Here is a 21,046-nt window from a genome sequence, read left to right as displayed (position 1 = left end):
GGATCTTGTGTTAAATGCTTCTTCCACCGTCGTGTAGGAGCCGGTGTTTGGCTAATCCTTGGCTAGGCCTGGGTGTGTGATCTTTTCTTCCGGCAGGTTAGCTCTCTGAAGAGGAGGTCGAATACCATACACCTCATGACTATGGGGAAAGGATACCGCTGGGCGGGGGGGAGAGGAACTTGGGGGGGTATCACTTCTGTAATCCTTATCTAACCTGAATCTATGAGCAGGCAACTGAACAGGCCGGTGTGGGACAATGAGATAAACAGTTTAATCTCTTAACAATGTCAAGTGGAAAATCCAACCGCAGCCGGGAGCGTAGGAAATGGCTAGGAGAGTTTGTTGGGACAGCAAACCCTAAAACTCAGGGTGCTGAGCCAAGGGTAGGAAAATTGATTGTTGTGTATTAAACTGGGGGTGGGGTGGGGTTGGGAGGGCATTGGTTTGAGACACTGCTGAAAAATCCTTATAGATGCAGTGTGTGCTAATTCACGGGACATTTGGAATGCGTTCTAAGTGGTACGTTGGTATCTAGGCGACCCATGGAAACCTTTCCCTCCTCTATACCGAGTCAGCCCAGCATTAAGTACCACTAGTATTCAGCATAATTTAAGAGACCCAGGACCTTCTCTGAGAACGTTCCTGGGCGTAGTCCAGGCATGCAGCGGGCTGGAAAGGCCAGGACTCTCACATTCCACACTGGGCCTCTTTGGACTTTGGCATCCTCATCCATACAATGGGCATATTAACAATCTTCCTACATCATGTGGTCCTTGTGAGGCTCAAAGGAGATAAGTTGATAGAGTTGTTTTGAGACTATATTCTTTCCCACCTAGATTTTTTTAAATTTACGTTTTATTATAGTTGGTTTATAAGGTTCTGTCACCTTTTGCTGTGCAGCAAAGGGACCCAGTCACATATAGAGAGACATTCTTTTTCTCACATTATCCGCCATCATGTTCCATCGTCAGTGACTAGATAGAGTTCCCTGTGCTCTATAGCAGTAGGTTTTTTTTTATTAGGAGTACTGTGATGTTGCTCTTCCTCCCCACTTTTCTCTGTATTTCTCTAGTACCCATTTGTTTATTTCTATCACCTATACTTTTTTTTAATGAGTAAAGATCCATTTGAATTTTTTAATTGTATGGTTGACTTACAATATTGTATTAGTTTCAGATGTATGACTATGACATTGTTTATCAAGCTTTCCCAGGAGTTCCCACTGTGACATAACAGGTTATGAACCTGATGTAGTTTCTGTAACAATTCAGGTTCCCTCTCTGGCCTCACTCAGTGGGTTAGGGATCTGGCATTGCCATGAGCTGAGGTGTAGATCACAAACTCGGATCTGACAAGTCTCATGGCTTCCAGTGTGGCCCATCCCGATCCCAATGGCTCAGATCCTACATCGCTGTGGCTGTGGTGTAGGCCGGCAGCTGCAGCTCTCATTCGACCCCTAGCCTGGGAATGTCCATGTGCCACAGGTGCAGCCCTAAAAAGCAAATAAATAAATAAATAAACAAACACATAAAGCTTCCTCTGAAGAGCATGGACAGGAAGAAGCCCTGCACCAGGGTGAGCTATTCCCACCTCTGTGTTGCTGAAAGAGAAATTGCTAAGGACTCTGTTGGAAGCAACCTTGAGGTCCACAGCAGAGCCAGTTCTGATGTAGACATGGCCATGGGTCAGGGAGCAGGGATGAGCAGGGGTTCTGAATGCCAGCCTCGTTCCCCTTGTGCTGCTTGGAAGAGTCTCCTCCTGCCCGAGTGACCATAGCAGCCAGTGCAAAGAGTGGACGAAGCTTCTCCCTCTGGGGTTGCTCACTTCACTTGGGGATGCGAATGGGGTGGACATGAGGGAAGGCTGGAGGGAGCGAGGAGGGGGCCACAGAGCAGGGGCCTGATGTTCCTGGAACAGGGCTGTCAGCTGTTGAGTAATTGAGAGCAGACTGTGCTCCATCTAAGAGTCCGAGGATGCTTAGTGGGAGCATGGATTTTTCCAATATCCTTTTCATGGTTTTCTCTTCTGTGTCCTGGAAGGTGAAAGAGGGAAATTCACCAAAGTCCTGAGGTTTGATGTTTGTTGTTTGTCTTTTGGGGGCTGCACCTACAGCATGTGGAAGTTCCCAGGCTAGGGGTCAAATCAGAGCCATAACTGCCAGCCACAGCCACGGGAACACCAGATTGTTCAGCCACTGAACAAGGCCAGGGATGGAACCCAAGTCCTCATGGATACTTGTTGGGTTTATTACCACTGAGCCACAACGGGAACACCCTTTTTTATTTTTTATTTTTTGTAAGTCCTGAGTTTTAAAAAGCAGACATTACATTCAGAAGATATACCCTGGGCACTGTTTAAGTATGGCTGGGCCCTGGGCTAGAACCTGAAACGCGTGCATGGAGCTGGACTGGCCTTCTGGTGGCTGCCCACAATGACAGGCGGACAATCCCCGAGGCTGCCCAGGCAACAGGCACTTCTCTCCTGCCTCTATCTGCAGATACCTGTGCAGAGGAGAATGGCTTAATTGATGCCATCCCTGTCCTTGGGGATGTGCCCTCTAAGGCAAAGCCGATGCCAACAGACATACTTGAGATTTGCGAAACTCCAGAACAAGTTGTAGAGCCATTAAACAAGCACATTCATTAAAGAGGAGTTAATAATAATGGCTTGGTGTTGGCCTGGGTCGGGCGGGAAGCTTCAGGGCGTGTCGCCGAACAGGGAGGGATTGAATTTGGGCAACAGCCACTGAAGACAGTCAAGGCCTTGAGGGATTTGCTGTCTCTGTTAGAAGTGGTCACGCGAAGGGACTGTTCTAGATCCAAAGGCTCTGGGAGTTTGGAAAGGAGGAGGGCACCCCATCCCTCCACAAACCCTAACACCTTGCATTGAATGCCACACAAACTGATGCTCGAGGGATTAAAGATGTAGTGCTTGGACCCTGAGTGTGCGCTTGTGAGGCTAAACTGGGGCCTCAGAAGAACCCCCCCCCCCGCCCCCCGCCGATCCCCACCTCTATCGACCAGAGAAAACTTGGGACAGACTTCCGCTCAGTAAGTGTCTGCCGAAGCCTTGGAAGAGTCCTGGGGGGAGACTGGGCTGCCGTTTGTGTAGAACCTTCCAGGGAGAGAGCCCTGGTGTGGAGTCAGGATTGTGCTGCTTTTGAGTCTAAGTTCTGCCACTTCCTGGAGATCCTGTGGTGGCGCAGTGGGATCGGTGGTGCCTTGGGAGCGCTGGGATGCAGGTTCGATCCCTGGCCCCACACAGTGGATTAAGGATTCTGCATTGCTATAGCTTGGATCTGATCCCTGGCCCAAGAACTTCCATATGCTTAGGGCAGCCAAAAAAAAAAAAGTCTGCCACCTCCTAACTGCGTGACTCTAGAGAAGTGTCTTAGCTTTCTGTCGCTCAGTTTCACCACCTGTGAAACAGGGCTGATAATACCATCCTTGGTTATGAGTCTTACATGAGGTCACGTGTGAAGTACCCGGCACAGTGTGTGGACCTACTAAATACAAACAGCAATTCAACTGCAAGGACTGAGGGTCAGCCATACCCTCATTCCCGACCGTATGCTGAACCTGCAATGACCATAGTTCTCTTTATTTAGGGGAAGGTGAGGGGGATACCGGGGACAGTATTGCTTGCTGGTGCCCTTCTGCCCCAGGAAGAAAAAATAGGGCCTGGGGGCTGTTTGATGCTGAGGTTAGTAGGAGGTTTGCGCTGGAGTAGGAAAGAAGTGAGAAGGTTTGCTGGAAAGGGGGACTCCGGCCAGCCACACCGGAAGTCACACCCTCACTCCGTCCCAGACCTGGTCAGGGACTTGACTCCTCTGAGCCTCAGTTTCCTCATCTCCCATGTGAGGATCATGATTCTCCCTCGTGGGCTGTTGGGAAGATGAACGGAGATCCTGCTGCTCGAGGACCTGGCACAGAACAGGGATAGAGGTAGCCCCTCTTCCGGTCCTTCATCCCCAGTTGTGACACCTGCCTTCACTGAGTGGCCCCTCACCTTGTCCCGAAGTGCAGTTAGTTGTCGAGGATGATGACAAAAGAGGCAGTAGGATTTATTTTTCCAAGAAACTTTTTCAGGTGCAGGGGAGGTCTCACTGTGTTCCCAGGGCTCAGAGCTTGAAGTTTAAAAAACAATCCACTATATTCAGCTGCTGGCAATAGGTGTCAGGTTACTCACCTGGGACCAAGCCCTTTTTACTGTGTTTTGAAGGTGGAAGTGGCGGAGGACCCCTGGCGCAGGAGGCCCAGCCCTCTGAGGTGGGGAAGCCTCGTCTGTCATCTGTACTCACTCTTCTGCTTTCTTGGTGCATTTTTTGGAGTCAACATCTCTCCTAAGAGAGAGAGTGAAATATATGTGTGTGTGTGTGTGTGTGTGTGTGTGTGTGTGTGTGTGTGTGCGCGTGTGCGCGCGCGCATAAGCACCATCACCGCTTTGTATAGCTGTGGCTCTTCTTGCAAGGCAGGCCTTCGAACTCGTGTGTGATTTAATTGGCCTTTGCTGCTTCCCTGTGTTGTGTCTGGTGGTGAACTGGGCACATGCTTATTAAGACAGGATCTTTCTTAGATTAAAGAGGGGCTTTTGGTATTCCCATTGTGGCTCAGCAGTAACAAAGCCAGCTAGCATCCATGAGGACGTGGGTTCCATCCCTGGCCCGGCTCAATGGGTTAAGCATATGGTGCTGCTGCAAGCTGTTGCATAGGTGGCAGATATAGCTCAGATCTGGCGTTGCTGTGGCTGTGGCATAGGCTGGTGGCTGCAGCTCTGATTGGACCCCTAGCCTGGGAACCTCCATATGCCACAGGTGTAGCTATAGAAAAGACAAAAGACAAAAGACAAAAAAAAAAAAAAAAAAAAAAAAAAAGATGCTTTATTCCACTGCAGACCTGATTAAGGCCTCGAGGATCAGGCCTTTGCACGTCAGAAAAGAGAGCCTGCCCAGCGCTTCCCAGCCACACAGCTGCTTTTTTGCCATTGTCCTGGCCAGGCAGACCTGGCCTGCCGGACTGTTCTAGGGACAGGAAGGTTGGATGGTGGCCTGCAGGGAGATTGAGGTCAGGTGGCTGGGGGCTGAGCTCGATTGACCAGGGCAGCGCAGACTGTTCTGGGCCAGACATTGCATGGTCTTGGCACCTGTCCTGCCAAACTCCGGCTTCTACTTCATCGCACACTCGACGTGTGATGGGCAAATCCCTCTTTCCTTGTTGGCTGGGATAGGGGGCGGAAGCCTGTGGTGTGAACCCCTGGGGTTCTCATCTTTGCTGCCTGCCGCTGGTCCACACTTGCCTTTCTGCCCCAAGATAGCCATTAGGCATCTGGACAGTGTTTCCCAGCCGTGAACTTGGGGTCCTTCACATGACAGCACGTTCCCTTCCGGATCTTGGGTCTGGCCTGTGCTGCCTCCTCCCAGGCCCTGGTCTCCTCCCCCCCTTTGCAGAGATGGAGGGTCTGGGAGGATGGAAACCACGAAAAGAACTTGTTAGTATGTGGCAGCCTTGACCTCAGAGGCGGTCTGAACGGTGAGTGCACTGGACAGTAACTCCTTTATTGACTGGCCTGGAAATATACACGAGACGGTAATTAGCTTCGATCCCAGGCTAAGGCCATATGGAGCGGTGTCTGGGATGCTGTTTACATTGCGGTATCACACTGCACCTTAAAAATCAGCCTGCTGCCTCCGGAATGCGGCCTCCTGCCTCTATGCAGGCTGCTCATTCACGCTGAGCAGCTGAACCAAGTCTGGCAGGTCGGACGTTCTTCCTGGCATCCCTTCTTTGGCATTAAGGACTGGCCTAGATTTTCTGGTCTGTCACCATTGGCCTCAAATACCACATCCCCAGGGGAAGGCTGGAGAGCCTCACCAGGAGACGCAGAGGCAGGGGGCTGGCCCTAGGGGTCGACGTGGGTTAGCCTGGTGGGAGGTGCCCTGAATGTCCCAGGTGGTGCATTGCTGGGGATCATTAGCCTGGCCTCTGACTGTGGTTTGCAGACATGTGACCCTGAATTTGGGAAAGCAGATTTCAAGAACTTCAGAATGTACTTGAGTATAGCCCCACGACCAGGTATCAGAAAAGCAAATGTAAGTCCACAGTAGAGCTTTTACACATTCAGCCGCACGAAGGATAGGCTGGAAAGGATGCGGCTCACACACACACAAATTTCACTCTCTCTCTTAGAGCCTTTTTCTCTTTTTTTTTTTTTTTGTCTTTTTAGGGCTACTCTCTCAGCATATGGAGGTTCCGAGGCTAGGGGGTCCAATCAGAGCTGTGGCTGCCACAGCCACAGTAATGCGGGATCTAAGTCGTGTCTGCGACCTACTCCACAGCTCAGGGCAACGCCGGATTCTTAACCCACTGAGCAAGGCCAGGAATCGAACCTGCATTCTCATGGTTACTAGTTGGGTTGATTAACCATTAAGCCTCGACAGGAACTCCAGTATTTCTTGACATATATATGTATTTGGCTACACCCACAGCAGGTGGACGTTCCTGGGCCCAGGGATCAAACCAGTGCCACAGTAGTGACCTGAACCCCTGCAGTGACAAGGCCAGCTCCTTAACCCACTTCACAACAGGAGAACCTCAGCAATATTTCTTATGAAATCCCTGGGGAATTACAATGTGAACAGTAATTCAGCATGCATTAACTGCTGGACAGCTGTTGCAAATGCCAGGCAGTCTTAGACTGCACAATAATAATAAAGTAACAGCAGCTATGATTTTCTGAAGTATCTGATATGTGCCAGGCATATTCCCTCAGTTACTTCACTGAGTTTCTGCAAGACATAGATGATTTTCCTCCTTTTACAGGGAGCAGAGTGGGGATCGGGCAGATGAGGTTGCCAGTCCCAGGGGGCACAGCTGCTCAGTGGCAGGCCTGGTGGGCCTGGCATTTGAATTCATCCACTTCTCCCAAGTCCACGGCCCTTCCATCCTCCTTTGCCTGGAGAAGAGAGGAAGTGGGATGGGGGTGGAGGGCAGCTCTGCAGAGGGATGCTGGGTTTAGTTCTGGGCCCTGCGCTTTAGGAAGATGGGGACTAACTGGGCGGAGTGCAAAGGGAGATGCTGGGCTGACATGAGGTCTGAACCACAGGCTGTGGAGATGGTTCTGGAAACTAGGGGTGCTTGTTGCCATGGACATATTCCATCTGGGGGGGGGGGCAAGAGATTACCTTCCCATTGTTGCCCTGGAGTAGCATTTTAATCTGGTTCAGGATCAGTTTTCTATTCACAGAGGTAGAACGAAGAGAGGATTCCTTTCCTTTGAAATGAATGGGCCTTTGTGCAAAAACGCACAGCCAGGAGATGGACCCGTACAGCCAGAGCGAACTTCTGGAGCTGCCTCGAGGCCAGCCTGGTGGAGAGGAAAAGTGAAGCCCTCCTGACCCAGAAGGGCTTGAAAAAGGGAAAGCTGCTGCTGCTCGCCGCTCGGTGGGAGCTGGGTGGTGGGGGGAGGGGAGGGCATCAGGCACTTGTTCTGTAGGCCCGGCCCTGAGGCCTGGCCTGCCTCCACCCAAAGGAGAGAGAGGGCAGCGCTGCCCCAAGGACAGGGGTCTGTGCAGGTATGGAGCACAGATCTGCACGTGTTCCGTGTCCTGAGGCCACCCAGAGGGGCCTCTTCATTTCATAGCCTCCTGGATTGGCTTCTGTTGTGCAGCCTTTCAGATGGCACAGGTAAAACTCTGAGCCTGGGTGGTATTTTCAACATGACAGGAGCACCTGAGTTGGAATTGAGTGCATCTGCCTACAGCCTTAAGTTAGGAGACCCTGCACGAGCAAAGGGAGGCAGTTTATTCCCCAGGGACAGGTGGGCAGGAGGCCCAGGCTTTCCACAGCTGATGGGTGGCCTCAGGGTTCCTGACCTACTAGAAAAGACTTGCTCCCAGAAGCCTCAGTGGGCAGAGCTGAGACTGGAGGGTGTGAGCCTGGAGGATGCTGTGTGCTACCTTAGAGAAGAGCACAGCACTGTCACCACAGGGAGGTGGTCTCCCGTGAGCACTGGATAGGGGCCTCGTGGGGTGATGAGCAGCCGCCACGGGGCGAAGGCCGTCAGGGGTGAAGGGACCACCAGGCTCTCAGGGGGTCCCTGAGCTTGTAACTTGGAATACGCAGCTTCGGCTTTGCCTTCTGAGACTCTGATCAAACACTCACTTTTAGGAGAGGACATCTGGGTGCTTTCCAGGACGTGGCTATTTAGATAGAGCCGCCGTGAACATTCATGCAGAGGGTTTTGTGCTCTCATTTCTCTGAGCTGCATGGCCATGGGTGCAGTTCCTGGGTCTTAGACTATTGCATATTTAAATTTCTTTTTTCTTTCTTTCTTTTTTCTTTTTCTTTTCCTTGCTTTTTAGGGCCGCACCCGCGGCATATGGAAGTTCCCAGGCTAGGGGTTGAATTGGAGCTGCAGCTGCCAGCCTACGCCACAACCAGAGCCACGTAGGATCTGAGATGCATGCTCAACCTATGCCACAGCTCACAGCAAAGCTGGATCCTTAACCCACTGAGCGAGGCCAGGGATTGAACCCGCATCTTCTTGGATACTAGTCAAGTTCCTAACCTGCTGAGCCACAACGGGAACTCCTACTTAAGTTTCAAACTTCCCAGGGTGCCCACACCCTTGTACGTTCCTACGAGCAGCATATGAGTGATCCAGTTTCTCTGCATCCTCGCCAGCACGTGGTTTTACTATTTTTTACTCCAGCCATTCTGATTGCTCTGCAGGGCTATCTCATTGTGGTTTTAATTTGTTTTGCCCTAATGGTGTTGAACATCTTTCCATGTGCTCATTTGTCATCTGTATCTTGTCTTTGGTGAAATGATCTGGCTTAGGGAAAAAAAAAAATTCCATAGATGTGCTGTGAACACACACACAAGGCTCAAAAGCCTCAGGCATTGGTTCCCCCAACCTGTGTGGGTTTCCCCTCTCAGGCCTTCAGGTTGGGGGTGCCTGGTCATCTCTGAGGTCCCTTCCTGCGTTGATTCCAAAACAATGTGGTGGCCCGGAGCAGCCGCCCCCTCTGCGGGACTGCGGTGTGCAGGAGGCCCAGGGCGCCTCCACCCACCGCCCACCCAGCCGTCTCCCCAGGATCCCGCCGGTGCTGACTCATGGGTGTTCTGTTTAAGGAAAGGTGTCGTTGGGCTTGGGAATACAAAGAAAAACAAAGAAATGTTGTCTGTCCCCGTGCCCGTCCCTGGCCTTCCTCTGGGCCTCCTTGAAGGTTCTGCCCAGCGACCCCTCCCCAGACACGCCTTCCCTCTGCGACTCTTGGGCGGCGGGGACCGTGCTGTGTGGTTGAGTTTTGCAACCCCGTCATACTGAAGCTCCCAGAAATGCTTCCCTTTTTATGTTAATTAAAACAACGAAAAAGACAAGTGTGTATCATTTAAAACCGCTAAGAAAAGAGGTGACCGAAGTAATTTAGCTCCTGAAAACCAGCTCTGCCTCCTTGCACTGTTTCACCCCAGGCTGCTTGGCAGCCTGGCTGGTTTTTTTTTTTTTTTTTTTTTTGTCTTTTGCCTCCGGTGTCAGGAGGCAGGTGGGGAGCAGGAAGTGGGCTTGAGTTAATGGGATTGCTACCAGTTTGAGGACCCGCTGGAGGGTTTGGTTTCCACTGGGAAGTAGGGTAGATGACCTCTGCTTAAGAACATATTTGTTGTTCTTCTGCCTAATGATGTACATGGGACTTCACGGCACGTGAAATAAGCACCCTTAATCTCCAGGGCAGTGAGTCTTGAGGAATGAAAAGGCATGGTTGTTTCTCCCTGGGTATAATGAAGTATAATATTTGTTAAATCTCCTTTGCTGAATTGGTACAAACAGTGTGTCACAAAGAGGGAATTGTTTTCTATGTGGGCTTAGAGGATTTTTGGAAAACGAGCAGAGGTTTTCGACACGTGTCCCCTGAGCCGGGGAGGGGAGTCTCCTGAAAGTATATGGTCATAGATTTTCCACACTCTCTGTGTGGCCCATTAGGATATTCCACTGTGCAGACAGCAAACAGGGAGATTAGTGTGGCTACGTACCTATTCCACAAAAAATTCAAAAGAAAAACCATGCATGTAAAAAGACCCAACCATATACTGTCCACAGAAATGCACTTTAATTGTATGGATGCAGACGGGAAAGGAAAATGGTGGGAAGCGACATCCTGTGCGAATAGTAAACATAAGGAGGTTGGTGTGGCTACATACGTATTCAGTAACACACAATTCAACAAAAAGAGAATATTCCAGCGTATTAGTGGTCATTTGATTGGGCCCAAGACCAAAGATAGAGCTGAATCACATGATGGTTTGGTTCAGAATACTTTTCTGGTTTGGTGTTTTTTGAGAACCTAGGTTTATTTCTGGTTTGAACTTGTTCACTACAGTTAAGAAAGGGGGGGAAAAAACCCTCTTGCTACATTCTTTGTACAAATTAAAATTTGATATTTGCACTTGGGTTTGAGGTTGAATAAATAAAAGGGGTGATGGCTATTGGTGAGAAGTTCATTTCGATTCAAGTCACTTCTCTAGATAGCATCACTGTTATAAAATTTATTTCCCATGAACTCGCATTCTTCCGGGATGGTGTGTGTGTGTTGATCTCATTTCTTAACTATTCTGGCTAATGAGAGTTACTCTACTTGTGCTAGTACTTTGTAGTGAACTAGGAGTAATACAATACCTGACATGCACACCAGCAGAGGTTTTGCTGAATGCACAGACTTTGTCTTCTTGGGACAGGCAGAGAGTGTTATCTCCTCTTTGCAACTCACTAACTATAAGGAAGGATGAACTTGCTCTTGACTGATAAAGTCCACAAATATTTATTGTGTGCTGACTGCCTCCAGGGTGTGCTGGCAGGTAGGGAGCTGTATATTAGTGAAGCTCAGTTCCTACTCTCTAGGAATTTTCAGTGCAAGCGAGGAGGCAAATTACAATACCTAACATCTATTGTGCGTTTATTATGTGGTAGCCATGGAGTGAGGAATTACGTGACATGCCTAACATCCTGGTCAGAATATGAATCTAGATATTCTTGCTCCAGGTTTTCTCAATTTTAGCTCTATTGGCATTTGGGGCCAGATACTGTTTTGTTGGAGGGGAGGTGTTCTGCGCATCTCTGACAAGTAGCACCTCCCCCTGGCTGTGACAACTAAAAAATGTCTTCAAACATTGTCAGTGTCCCCTGAAGGACAAATCACGCTGGTTGAAAACCGCCAGAGTTTGTCCTAGTGACCGTAACTATAAACTGCCATCCCAGGTAGTAAGTGCTTAGCACGGTAAGCCATGTATTTATCTTACTTTATTTTATTTATTTATGCTGCACCATTGGCATGTGGAGGTTCCCAGGCTAGGGGTTGAATTGGAGCTGTAGCCGCCGGCCTACACCACAGCCACAGCAATGCCGGATCCGAGCCACATCTGCAACCTACACCACAGCTCACGGCAATGCCCAGTCCTTAACCCACTGAGCGAGTCCAGGGAATTGATCGAATCCAAGTCCTCATGGATACTAGGCAGGTTCATTACTGCTGAGCCACAGCAGAACTCCCTAGCCATGTGTTGTTCAGAGTGATAAGTCCATTCAGAGTCCTGTTGGAAGCAGAGGACAGACGCCACTCTCTCTGAGGTTGCTGAGAAGAGAAATCTCTGAGATGGTGTGGTCTGAGTTGAGTTTTGGAGGAATTCACTTGGGCAGAGAAAAGGAAAGGATATTTGGAATAGAAGGACCTACATGCATAAGGCATGGAAAGTGCGAGGAAACAAGGCACATTTAAGGGATGACAAGTGCTTTGCTCTGGACCCTTCACTTCCCTCTCTGTCGCTGTTTTCTTGTTTCCTTAGCAGCAAGCTGGGTTTGCAGCAGCCATGTGATTCTCACTTTCAGTCAAAGGTGTATTAGTCAGGATGAGCTAGGCTTTGTTGCATAACAAATATCCCCACAAGTGGTGGCTTAAAACAAAGCAAGTTTGTGTCTTGCTCATGCTTTCTACCTGATCTGGGTCACCTGTGGGCTCTGCTGTGTGTTGTCCTCACTCTGTGACCCAGGCTGATGGCATAGCCATTGTCTGGAGTACTCTGGTCACCAGGGCAGAGGGAACGAGGATGTTGATGACTCCCATACGGGCTTGTAAAGCTTCAGCCCAGAGGTAGCACGTATCACTTCCGCTCATATTTAATTGGCCAAGCAAGTCTCAGGATGTTGCCTAACCTTAAGGGGCAGGGGATGTGAGTCTGACCGTGTGCCCAGGAGAAGGACTGGAGTGTTCAGGGGACAGTGCTCAGGTCTAAGACAGATGTCACAGGAAAGCTGGGATGTGTAAAGCTTGGACAACACATCTGCTCTCTGGGGGCCTCCTGGTTTGGCTCTAAACAGTTGCCAAAGCCAGTGAAAAACTGCTGAGCAAAAGGAGAAAATTAGACTATCAAGATTCCAGAGTTCCCACTGTGGCTCAGAGGTTATGAACCCCACTACTATCCATGAGGACACAGGTTGGATCTCTGGCCTCACTCAGTGGGTTAAGGATCGGGCGTTGCCATGAGCTGTGGTGTAGGTCACAGACATGGCTTGGATCCCGCGTTGCTGTGGCTGTGGTGTAGGCCGGCAGCTGCTGCTGCTGCCATTCGACCCCTAGCCTGGTATCTTCCATATGCTGTGGGCGTGGACCTAAGAAACAAAACAAAACAAAACAAAACAAAAAGATTCCCAAAACTGTTAATCCTCTTGAATAAGTCGGAGAGGTCCTTGTGGTTTGGGACCAGGTCACAGGCCCTTATTTTAGGATGATGGGGGTGGGAGAAAGGGTCAAGTACATTGGCCTGGATGGTGCAGGTGGAGTTGTTCTGGACACGGGTAGGGCTCTCAACACCCGGGATGCTTCCCTGGCTGTCCCTGTAGTAAACAGAACAGCCTCCAAGCCCGAGCCAGGTTGCAAGACGATGTCCTTTGTGGGCTGTGGGTTTCTGGGGCTGTTCTGGGACAGAAGGAAGCAATGGATGTGAGCAGGAGCTGCTGAGCGCGTTGGGGATGATTTTAGAAAGTCTCAACCAACTCCTTATAAATAACCCAGGAGCATTTTCCTTGTTGGAAACTCATGCGGACCACGCCTCTGTCCCAGGCCCTGGGGCAAAGAGATAGAGACCGAGGCTGGCCGCCCTGGATCTAAAATGGGAAAAAACCGGAAACCCATGAGGACGTCTCAGTCCTTGTCACCCTTTGGCTGGGGGGTGGGGGGGACAGAGAGGTCTTGGAAAAATAGAAATAAAAATAGCAATCGTTGGCCACTTCCCTCCCTAGTGAAGTGCTCTCTCTCTCCAAACCTGGTTTCCACTGTTTCTGAGCCAATTCTCAGCGTGGCATGGAGGGGCTGGGGCAATTGAGGTGGAAAGGTGGCCGAGGGACACTGACGCTGAGGGTGACAGGATTAATTAGACTGGGAACTTGGAGGTAGGGGCTTCAGAGACCAGAAGAGCCAAGAAGAGCCAGCTAGGTCTAGAATTTCCTTGCTTCTGAGGCCTTGGTGGAGTGTGTGTGTGCCTCTGCATGCGTGCCTACGTGTGTGTGCATGAGCGCCTGTGTGCACATGGCCGTAGGTGTGGTGGGTGTGCCTGTGCCCCGAGGGAGGACTTGGATGGAAGCGTGAGCCCAGGCGCGCCCCAACCAGCCTGTGCTTTGCCTCACCTGGGCTGCGTGTATTTCCTTCCTCTGCCATTGGATACCCCGGGCGGAGGCACCGTGGCCCCCGGGCATCCCCCTACCCCCGGCCCCTGCCGGGACTGTTCCTTCTCCCTCTGAAGGCAGCAAGGCCAGCGGTGCCCTGCCATGCAGGACCAGACTGTCTAAGACAGGGACAGACAGGTCGGGTGCAGGGCCAGGGCCAGGCCAGCTTCCCCTCCTCCCAGGCCTGTGCTGCCCCTACCAGAACCGTTGTCCCCTCAGCTGTGAAACGGGCACACTGCAGGCAGCTGAGCAGGGACTGTTTGCAAATGCATGGGCTCTGGGCAGAGCAAGGCCTGTAGCCTTCAACTTCTTTCTCAGTTGCCTCCGAGGTGTGTGTGTGTGTGTGTGTGTGTGTGTGTGCGCGCGCGCATGCATGCTTGCTCCTTCACTCATCCTTGGATTGGCACTGTGCCCACAGTGATGGGTGGCAGAGGACCCAGGCTGCTGTGGACCCCACAAGGACTCTGAGAAGGGCTGCTAGGCAGGCTGCCCGCCCCTGGGGTGGTGAAAGGTGGTTAAACCCGCTCTTACCCGCCCCGAGGTCTCCGGAAGACACAGGTGCTATATATAAAACCCAGCGATTATCTCACTCTTGCTAAGTTTCCACCCTGGCGGCTCAGTGCGGCCGCCGCAGGGAGGTTTCCTGAAGCCCTCCTCCCAGTCCAGGCGGCCAAGGCGGGAAGGGAACAGAGGGGCGTCTAGAAAAAGGACCGACCTCACACTTGAGCTCCGGCTAACTGACCTGGGGACCCACGTGGCCCCGGCCTGCAGTGAAACCCGTCTTTTTTCTCTTTTTTTGCCTTTAATGTGGGGCCTCCCACAGGGCCGGGATGGGAGTGGGGGGAGGGGGTGCCAAGCACTGGCAGACCCCCCCCAGCAGGTTCAGCTCAGACCTGGAAGAGACAAAGAGCAGGGCTCCTGAGGGATTTCTCTTGTTGCCTCTGTGACACAGGAGAGGAGTTCCGGATGGGCAGGTTTCCACCGAAGCTGCGGTGACTCGAAATTCCCCTACGCGCGTTTTCTAAATGGGGCGTTACTGGCATGTTGGCTGGGACCTTCTCAGGGGTTGGGACCGCTCAGCCCACTGCCGGTCATCTAGTAGCTTCTGCCCGTGGACACTACTTGCCAGTGATAACCCCCTCTGATACTGTGCACCCCGCTTCCAGACACCCCCCTCCCCCGGTGTTGGGGGGCGGTGCTTGGGCCCGGTCCTGTTTCTGGTTAGGAAGCATTGCAAGGAATGATTTACTTTGGCAGACTCTCAAGAGGCCATCAAGTGGAGCCTAAGGATTTGGGAGAAGCAGGGAGGAGTTGGGCAGGGGTTGGGGATGGGGGGTGGTGTTAGGCTGAGAAATGCCTTGTTAGCTTGGGGGCATGTGGGCCTAATTTTTTTCAAGTATTAAAGCTGAGTTTTTCATCCTTTTTATGAGTACTGGGCACCCTCGGTTAGTTGGAGAACTTTTTGTCAGTTTTCTGTTCTTTCTTTCCATCTTTTAATTGGCACTGTGACCTCAGGGCTGGCTTTGTGGGTAGGTGACCAGTGTAGTCACATAGGGGCGCTCCCCCCACTCCCTCCCAGGGCCCCACCCTTGGGCTTAATGCTCTGTAATAACCGTCTTGAAATTCTTAATAATGCTATCTCCGAGTCGTGTTTTGTAAACGAAGTCCCGTGAGACAATGGAGCATGGGGTCCCCTGGACTGTCCCAGCAGCAGCCTGGGGGAGGGCGCATGGAGGGGCAGGGTCTGTGTCACTGGTGTCACAAGGTGGGGTGTGGCGGCCATCCCCACCCCAGGCACAAAGCCACAACTCAGTGAGGTCGTGTCTCACACTTACCCCCACACATCCTGGAATCAAGCATGTCCCACGCGGAGGCTGGGAGGCCAGGATCTTGGGGCTCCCATCCCGGAGGGGGCGGGCCTTTTGGGAGAGGAGACTCCTCCCTGCCCTGGAACTGGTGGCTGTTGGGAGGGACCGGCAGCCCCCTTGAGTGGCCAGAGTCATGGGGCTGGGTCCCGCTAGGGTCGCACTAGCCCAGAGATCTTCGACAGTAAAGAATCAGCCCCGCATCAGCTAGAGAAAGAGAGACTGTGGAAGAAAGAAAAAAACTGTTCCATTGTCCTGCCTTTTACGGCCCCTTTCCCTGCTTTTGGAACAAAAGGCGCTGCTGGAACCACCTTGCCCTGGGCCCTGCACATCATTCTCATCTGCAATTTGTTTAGTTCTTCCCGTTTCTAAAAGAAAAAAAAAAAATTAAAAGGGATCACTGTGAATGTAGGAGACAGCATGGCTTTTCTCCCTTCTGTCCTTCTGAAGGTCACGGTCACCAGCCCCTAACTTTTCTGATGATACTTGTTGACCTTGTGCAGGAGGCTGCAAACTGGGGAAGAGGGGAGGGGGCGGCGGGAAGGACAGTCTGGCAGTGGCTGGAGTTTGGGGCCACTTGGTGGACTCTTCCTTAGTCGGTGGGCTGTTTCCTTGTGGGCATTTCCCATGTGCCGGTGCCCGGTCAGTGCTGGCCCTGAGCAGGACACGGGAGAGAGGCCAGCCAGGAGCCATAAAGCCAGCTTCCGGGAAGCGAGGCTCTGCTCTCAGCTGTATTAAGGGATTGTTGTCAGCAGGTGTAGATAGGGACACACCACGCAGATGGTACAGACCTTGTCTCTGGCCCGGGGCAGCTGGAGGAAGAGCATGCGACGTGACCACAGATAAGGTAAGTCTGTAGACAGTGAACAGGCGCGACCCAGGGTCAGAGTGTCATCTGTACACAGGGTAGGCTCAGGGAAGTACTGTCTCTTCTACTTCCTCCAAGAAGCTCCCACGGGGGGGAAGTTGGATGTCAGGAGCCACTGTGCCCCTGCCAGCTCCTCCTTCCTCCTGCTGCAGTTTCCAAACCTCCCAGGACCGCAGTGATGCCCGTCCCACCCATGCATTTTAAGTGTCAGCCACTTTTTGTCTGTGACTATAACAACAGACCTTCCAAGACTCATTCGAGACCTTGAGAGGCCAGACACTGGCCATACTCCTAGCTGTGGGCCAGATACACCCAGGGAAGCCCTGACGATGACTGGGGAGGCCATCTCCATGTCCACTGTTTGGCCAGAGGCCTTTGTCCCTAGTCTGGCATCTGGCAGAGAGGGGGAGAGCTGGAGTAGAGGCACAGAAGCTTCACACATGGGATATACTTATACTAAAACATTACTTGTTCAGAGTTCCCTTCGTGTCTCAGTGGGAATGAACCAGATTGGTATCCGTGAGGATGTGAGTTCACTCCCTGGCCCCACTCAGTGGGTGAAGGGTCCGGTGTTGCCGTGAGCTGCAGCATAGGTCGCAGTTGTGTGGTTTGGATCCTGCATTGCTGTGGCTGTGGCGTAGCCCGGCACCTGCAGCTCTCTTTCCACTCCTAGCCTGGGAACTTCCATATGCCAAAACTGTGGCCCTTAAAAAAAAGGGTTACTTGCTCTTTATCTGACTCCAGTCTAACTGGGTGTCCTGTACTTTTCCTGGGAACTCTTACTCCAGAGGGCAGTTTGGTCACAGCCTTTGTGAAATGTGTGCATCCAGAAATGAGAGGTGGAGACCAGGAGGCCTCTGATGGGGCCAGACGTCTGGGGCTCTGCTGCCCAGTGCTGTCACCTGTCTGTTGTGCCATCTGGAACTGTCCTTTTGCTTGGGTGGGGCTCTTTGCTGTGATGGGGATGGAAATGCCAGTGCCCTTTCTTCTCCCACCTCCCCCGAGCCCTCTCCAGGGACCGGTTACAGTCAGGCCTCTGTCGGAAGGCTGCTCTGGCCATCCTTGTTAGTATAGTGGTGAGTATCACCACCTGTCACGTGGGAGGCCAGGGTTCAATTCTCGGAGGGTGTAGGCAACACGCCCTTTGGAGTTCCCATCGTAGCTCAGCGGTACCGAACCCGACCAGTATCCATGAGGACGTGAGTTTGATCCCTGGCCCCGCTCAATGGGTTAAGGATCCAGCGTTGCCGTGAGCTGTGGTGTAGGTCGCAGGTAGTAGGTCTCAGATCTGGTTTAGCTGTGCTGTGGCCGGCAGCTACAGCTCCGATGCGACCCTCAGCCTGGGAACCTCCGTGTGTGGCCCTACAAAGACCAAAAAAAAAAAAAAAGGGGGGGGGGCTGCTCAGGCTCCCTGTCCTGTTAGCTCAGATGTGCTCACTCACGTAACAGAAAACTGTAGCTCTGCGGGCTTGAACAGAAAGGGCAGTGTCTTATTTCACCTTCATGAATAAGCACAGCCCAGGCAGCTGCAGCGCTGAGTAATCCATTAGAGCAGCCGAGTCACTCATGTCCTCTGCATCCACCTGCCCTGTTCCCATGGCACGTTGACACCGCTCTGCTCTGGGTGGCGGGACGCTGGTGCAGGTGCAACAGCTACCTCCGCGTCTCACTGACCAGAAAGTGTCACAAGCTGGTGCCCAAGTCAGCCTCTGGCGCGGGAGTGACTGACAACAATTAGGACGTGTTTACTCCTGGATGAGTCCTCCAGCACACGTTTGGCCCGGTTCCTCTGGGGCAGACGTAGACACTGAACAACTGCAGGTCCCTCGCCCTGTTCCCTGCCTCCTCCTACACAGGGTTTGAGGCAGTGTTGAGTATTTCCTTTGTTCTCTCTGATTTTTAACCTAAACATGACAGAGAAAGGCTCAACCGAGAACCATGACCAAGCGATTGATCGAGCTTGTCCTAAGTGTACTTTGATAAGCTGCATAACTTCATTTAATGTAATTGGAATCTGACCTGGAATACTGCCATCTTTTGATTGTATCCTTGTCACGTCCTCTCCCATTGTCATTTTCATGACTGGACATGGAGTCATCTGCTTGTCATTGGAAATGAAGAGATAATACTAGCGCCTAACATTTATCAGCTACTTGTGAGATATACCAGGCACTCTTCTCAGTGTTTCCGTGGATTATTTTACTCAATCCTCAGAGCAACCCATTTTCAGAGGAGGACCCCGAGGCCCAGAATATCTAGAAACGTACTGCAGCCTGATTCCTGAGCCTGAGCTGTGAACCACTGCATAATTTACATGGTCACGCCTTTCCCGTGGCTGCTGCTATATGCAGCAGTGAGCATTTTCATAAAAATTACCCTTTCTTTACCTCCCTCAGTTACTAACTTGGGAAACGTGCCTCTCAGTGGTGTCATCAGCCAGAGCCCAAGAAGAACAGATGGCTGTGTCATCCTCCTGCCTTAGAAAGATGGAACCAGTGACAGGGTCACCCATGCAGGCTAAACACGCCAGCTCCCCTACCATCAGTGGGTTTTCTTTGTCGTTTGGTGTTTGTATCATTGTGCCTTAAAGTTTTCATTTGACATTGTTTAGTTTCCAGATGAGACTGTGTGTCCTTGTGAGCGTGGCCTTTAATTACTTGTGTGCAAACTGCCTGCTGATCCCCATGGAGCAAGCATATCATTGAATCACAGCATTGACAGCCTGTGTTGATGGCATTTTTATATAGGAAGTGATCAGTTATGATATTTACAAATATTTTTCTGTTCCTTGGATTTCTCTTAAAATCATACTTTATTTTGCAACAGTGTTTCATTCCAACTTATTCTAGTAGATCCCTTATTTTCCTTCTTGTGAAATTGTTCTTAATTGTCCTGGAAATGGGGACCATCTGATAATTGAGGGCAATGGTTTTTACTGATCTTTCTTTCTTTCTTTCTTTCTTTTTTAAACTTTTTCATCTGCTCCACAGCATATGGAGTTTCTGGGCCAGGGTTCAGATCTGAGCCCTAGTTGCAACCCATACCACAGCTGCGGTGATGCTGGATCCTTAACCCGCTGTGCCAGGCCAGGGATTGAACCTGCGTCCCCGCGTTGCAGAGACGCCACCAATCCTGGTGCACCACAGCGGGAACTCCCTGATTTTCCTTTGTGCAACCAACCTTTGTGATAGGTCCTTAGAGGTCTGAACTGTGCCTCACCCTGTGAAGACTGGGTTTTTTGAAAACCCCTTTTTGAACTCCCAGGAAGCAATTCGGTGTTGAGCTGGTGCCTGGGTGCTACTAGCTAGCTGGCAGCTGGCCATATCCAGCCCCCCCCGCATCCCAGTCCCCTGGCCATCTGTACATCTCGGCAACAGAGTGGCGACTGACACACCCTGGCCCACAAAGCCAGACAGAGTGGCGGCTGGAGCCTTCTCAGAATCCTTGTAATTAGAAAGGGAAAGAGCCTCTTAGCGCTTGGGGTGTCCTCCTACTCCCTTCCCACTGGCCTGACCAGCTTTAGAAGGTGGCATAGAATTTGCTGGGTCACATGGAGCTCTCAGTTGAGCTTCTGGGCTTTATCTCTGAAGTCCAAGAGTTGGACCAGATAGATCTTAACCCCTTGTGAGTCTTGTGCCATTTTGGAAAGTGCTTGAAAGCAGTGCATGCTCTCCCTGGAGAAATGCACATCTTACAAACCATCCTGCATACTCTTTCAGGACATATATAGCTAGAAACCCCTGTCACCTTCAATCCCCAGTCTTACAGGTTTAGACCCCCAAACGTGTTGATCTCTGAGGTCCCTTTTTTAGCTCAGAAAGCCTAAGTTTGTTTGTTTGTTTGTTTGTTTGTTTGTTTTAAGGTCCAAACCACCAGCGGCATATGGAAGCTCCCAGGCCAGGGTCAAATCAGAGCTCCGGCTGCCAGCCTACAGCACAGCCACGGCCACAGCAACTCAGGATCCAAGCCATGTGTACAACCTACACCTCAGCTCACAGCCCCGCCAGATGCTCAACCCCCTGAGCAAGGCCAGGGATTGAACCCACATCCTCTTGGACATGAGTTGGGTTTTTAACCTGCTGAGCCACCACAGGAACTCCAGAAAGCCCAAGTTCTAGAGAGTTTCTGGTCAAGGAACCCGGAGTTGGAAGTGGGAAGAAATGAGCCTCCAGTACTTACTTGAAGGAAGCAACTGACCAGCCCAAAGGGTTTTACTCTCAGGATTTTATCTGTTTTGTGTTGTTATCTTCCAGGGTTGAGTTCAACTTGATGCTACCATGTTCTTTCCCTGTGTCTCATTCCTTCAAAACGTACCGCTGCCTCTGACGGAAACTATTTGAAATCGTTCAGGTTTATAGGGTGCAGCTGGGCCCCGAATGCTTTTGGACATGCCTGTCACAGGGAGGGCGCATCTGCCCAGATGTTCCTGGCATTTCCTCCCAGCTATTAGCCTTTGCTGCTGACCCTTAGCCTTTAGTAGCCGGGGACGTGAGAGCAGGGGCTGCTTGCGTTGATGTTTTTGCCAGCAGATGGGTCCTTGGGAATTGGAAGAGAGTGAGAAAAATTTCTTCTGGTTGATCAGAGTGCTTTCCTGGACTTA

General features: G+C 51.3%; 1 protein-coding gene and 1 long non-coding RNA gene across 3 annotated transcripts in view; both read left to right on the top strand.

The window, feature by feature from the left end:
* The window catches only part of ITPKB (inositol-trisphosphate 3-kinase B), a 106,229-nt gene that overhangs the window by 12,782 nt on the left and 72,401 nt on the right, over nt 1-21,046 (top strand). The window lies entirely within an intron of this gene.
* On the top strand, nt 3,332-10,059 carry LOC146398832 (uncharacterized). Its single transcript, XR_014817470.1, has 2 exons — nt 3,332-4,742; nt 8,410-10,059. It is a non-coding gene; the product is annotated as an uncharacterized LOC146398832 (long non-coding RNA).

This window comes from Sus scrofa, chromosome 10 (genome assembly GCF_054392235.1).
Source record: "Sus scrofa isolate SSC_HxYL_T2T_F1_AM1 chromosome 10, Sscrofa_HxYL_maternal_Yorkshire_Landrace_v2.0, whole genome shotgun sequence".
In the NCBI taxonomy this organism is placed as follows: Eukaryota; Metazoa; Chordata; class Mammalia; order Artiodactyla; family Suidae; genus Sus; species Sus scrofa.
This window is presented reverse-complemented; position numbering and strand designations above follow the sequence as displayed.